This window comes from Echinops telfairi, unplaced genomic scaffold, assembly GCF_000313985.2.
Source record: "Echinops telfairi isolate 266 unplaced genomic scaffold, ASM31398v2 ScPeMD7_23;HRSCAF=83, whole genome shotgun sequence".
NCBI classification, from domain to species: Eukaryota; Metazoa; Chordata; class Mammalia; order Afrosoricida; family Tenrecidae; genus Echinops; species Echinops telfairi.
In genome coordinates this window covers 82,292,785-82,296,845 of record NW_022103920.1, presented here as the reverse complement: position 1 = coordinate 82,296,845, position 4,061 = coordinate 82,292,785, and positions in this window count along the sequence as shown.

Sequence of the window (4,061 nt, the reverse complement as noted above, 5' to 3'; positions counted from 1 at the left end):
AAAAAAAAAAAAGAAAACACATTTTGTTTGAAATAAACTTGCATATGTGAACCGGAAAAAAAAAAAAAAGAAAGAAAGAAAAGGCACTGCGGAAAGTAAGTCTTCTGGATTTAAGCCTGGCACAGTGACATTTGAACTACTGGCCCTTCCACCTCCTACCTCTGTCTGTCTCAGCCACGCCATCCGTCAGCGCAGGCAGAGGGCAATGGCCGCAGCCTGAGAGAAGAGCGAGGGGCCAGAGCGCAGGGTAACACATCACTAAGGCAGTGACTCCTTGCCGATCCAACCTGCTTCGGCTTTTCCTTATCTGGGGATGCGCATCCTTACCTAAGACACTACCATAAGTCATCCCTGAAGTCTTGTTTCTTCAGCTGTCCCCCTTCTCAGGTCTATGGGCAAAGCTCACCCCCAACTAATAAACATAGCACAAGGATAAAGAAAGGTAGGCGGAAGGATGAGGACAGTGTAGGGGAGTCACTTCTTTGGAGCTTAAAGGATCGACACACTTCTAAAATCAGTTTTAGCCACAGAAGAGAATTCTGTGGTTTCTGTCTGCTGGGAGTTAGCAGACTTGAAATTGTGGTAGATATAGAACCTGTTGTCAACTTGGAACTTAACAGTGAAGAGGTGGAGTTTAGCCTGTCAATCAGGTCGCAACTTGATGACCTCATTTGGAGACGATAAAGAGATAAATACCTTGCTGGAGGTGGGTCACTCACTCATTCCCTGTAAGACATTCCTGTTGCCAAGACACATGGAGCTATGCTAGAGCCCCGGAGCTGGAGGAGCCATGTAGAGACCCACACCAGCACTGAGATGCTTCCACTGCCACTGGATCCACAATACTTTCCACCCACTGGCCTGATTTTCCTGCACTAGGCATCATTACACATGAGAACTTTATAAATTGGTATCAGACATATGGGGTAATATCAGACTTAAGGACTTGATCTGGACTGGGCTGGGATGTTTTCTCAATATTCTATTGCGCTTATATATAAAGCTCTTTCTTATACATTTATGAGTGTCTACAAATTTCTCTAGTCAACCCTAACACAGAAAGAAACATCTAACAATTATAAAACCAAACTCACTGCCAGAGTCAATTCCAACTCATAGCAACCCTAAAGGATAGGCTAGAACTACCCCTATGGGTGTCCAAGACTGTAACTCTTCACAGGAGTAAAGCCCCGTCTTTCTCCCGAGGCACAGCTTGTGGTTTCAAACTGCTGACCTTGTGGTTAGCACCCCAACACTGTAACCCACTACCCCATCAGTGCTATAAAACCAGTTAGGGCCAGTCAATTCTGACTGATGTCAACCCCATAGATAGCAGAGTAGAACTGTACTCCAGGGAGTTTTCAATGGCAGAGTTTGGAGACATAAATCTCCAGACCTTTCTTCCAAGGCACTTTGGGGTAGATTTGAACCTCCATGCTTTTGGTCTGTAGCTGAGTGCATGTACTGTTTGCACCACTGAAGGAGTTCCCACTTCACGAGAACAAAAGCAACAAATGCTGACGAGGGGCGGACAAGAACTCAGAGAGTTGGTGTCATGTTCATTGCAGCATTATTCACAATAGCAAAAGGATGGAAACAACCTAAATGCCTGTCAATGGAAGAATGGATAAATACACTATGGTCCAAGCATACAACGGCATACTATGAAATATTAAAGAATAACCAAGCATCTGTGGAACACCCCATTAACCTGGAGGATATGCTACTGAGTGAAATGAGTCAATCACAAAAGGACAAACACCTTCCATTATTCTTATCGTTAATATCGAAGTAGCCATAGGAACCCATACAAATCCACAGAACCCTCCCAGCCAGCTGCCCATTTCCCTTCAGTAATTAAGATCAGTTGTTCCAGTCAGGACTTCTGTAGTGGCTTAGTGGTTACCCGTTGAGCTACAACCAGCAAGGTCAGCAGTTCAAAACCACCAGTGGCTCAGAGGGAGAAAGACCAGGCTCTCTACTCCTGTAAACAGTTACAGTCCTGTAATCACCAGGCGGCAGTTCTACCCTGTCCCAAGGGGTCGCTGTGGGTTGACATTGACTCAATGGCAGTGATGTTCTGATCAGGACAGCAAAACCCTTCTTTGGCTGCTGGTTCAGTGCATTAAGGAGCGCCACGTGACCACTCTGTATTTATACCCTCACCTACCTAACAAACCTATTAGCACAAATGACATAACTGTGAAGTGTAAGATTAGCAATGCTACGTAAATGGTACTTATTTACTCTTAAAAAGCATACTCCTTTGCAAAGCAACTATTTCAAACCTCTTTTCTGTGAATGTTTCCCACACAGTATCTTTTCCCTCACTCGCCACAAAGGACCTGAATTCTGCTTTAAGGCTGTTGATTTCCTGAGCTGTCCTCTTCCCAGTGTAGAAGTTATTCTTCAAGGCCATCCTTCTATGTTCTTTTTCTCTTGTCATAATGGCTCCTAAAGCAATTGTGCTTTCCCCCAATGTATCTCCACTGCAGTGAATTATTTCATAACTTTGCAACTTCCATCAAATGACTGGGTAGAAAGATGCAAATATGAGGTAGCTGTGGCCCTACAGAGGGATTGCATAGGTGGCTAAGAACATACCCCTGAGGGTGGGGCCATTTAAATAAGGTGTATGGAACCCTAATGTGGGGATTGGTCAGTTGGGTTTTAAATGAGCCATCCCAGAGGCAGAAAGAATAGGCAGTAGAGGAGTACAGCCTTTGAGCCCAAGATGCCTGCATTAAACCTCCTCTATCCTGGAGACAGGAATATATGACAGAGATGAGGTGGCAGCCCAGCAGGAGATGGAGTGTGGGTCACAAAGCAAGAAAGCTGAGTGCCCTCACACAGGAAGCTTATTGGTGGGGTGAGTGGTCTCTGGTTATTCGTTGGGCCACTAACTACAAGGTCAGCACTTGGAAACCACCAGCCACAGGAGAGAGATGGGGTTTTCTACTCTCTTAAACAATTAGTCTCAGAAACTCACAGGGACCGTTCTACACTGTTCTTGAGGGCCACTACGAGTGGGCATTGAGTTTGGTTTGGGGTAGGAGGTGACTTTGTGTTTGCAGGGGTCACCCACACACATCACCTGCTGATGAGGCAACACAAGCTAAGGACAAGGAGTGCCCGTCCTACAGATAAAACCAATTCTGATATCCCAGAGGGTGGTTCTAAATAGCGCACTTGTTTCACATAGACTTGAAAATGTTTCCTCTTGTCTATTAGTTTTATTTGAAAAAAAAAACATTTTAAGTAAAATGCATGTGTTCCCCTGCCCTTTACATTGATGGGCCCTAAAATAACATTTGAAACCCACTAGGGCCGAGAAGCTCCCCACCATCCGGGGTCAGGCTGACACGTGGCCACAGACGCAGGTGCCTCTTACACTCGGTTAGGACCTCCCAGGAAGAACCAAACCAAAAGGCAACGGAGCAAAATCCGAAAGCAGGGAAAGGTGGATTATGGAAATCCTGAAAGCCTGGGGACATGAAATGGGATGGGCTGATAGGGGATTTCATGGGAGATCCTGAGCATCCAGGAATAGCAAAAGGGCAGGGGGTGGGGCAGTTAGGATGGACTTCTAAAGGAAAAGAAGGTGTATACAGGTGTCAAAGATAAAGACATAGAGCATCCGCACCACTAGCCTGTCTCCAGCAGACTCTCTAGCCGGTCCAGAGAGGGCCTACCGCCCTCCTCGGTGGCTAGAGCTGAAGGTGGCAGCCGGGGCCGCCAGAGGGCGTACGCGAGTGCGGCGAGCGCCTGGGGGCGGAGCGATGGGCTTCCGGGCCGGGCTTTGCACTGTCTCCGCCCACTTCCGGCCCCGATTCCGCACTCCGGCAGTCAGGGAGCTCCGGGGCTGGCTTCTTCCGAGGCCTCTGATGGACCCCGCCCCACCTCGCCCCCCGCCCCCGCGCAGGGATGCATTGTGCCACGGTCACGGGCGCCGTCACAGGCAACCTGAGCCCCACCCCCGGCCTGCCCTCGCTTCTTCTCAGACCCTCCCCCGCACCTGCCCGCAAGCTCCCGGGCCCGCGGGTGCGGACCCTGGCCGAACT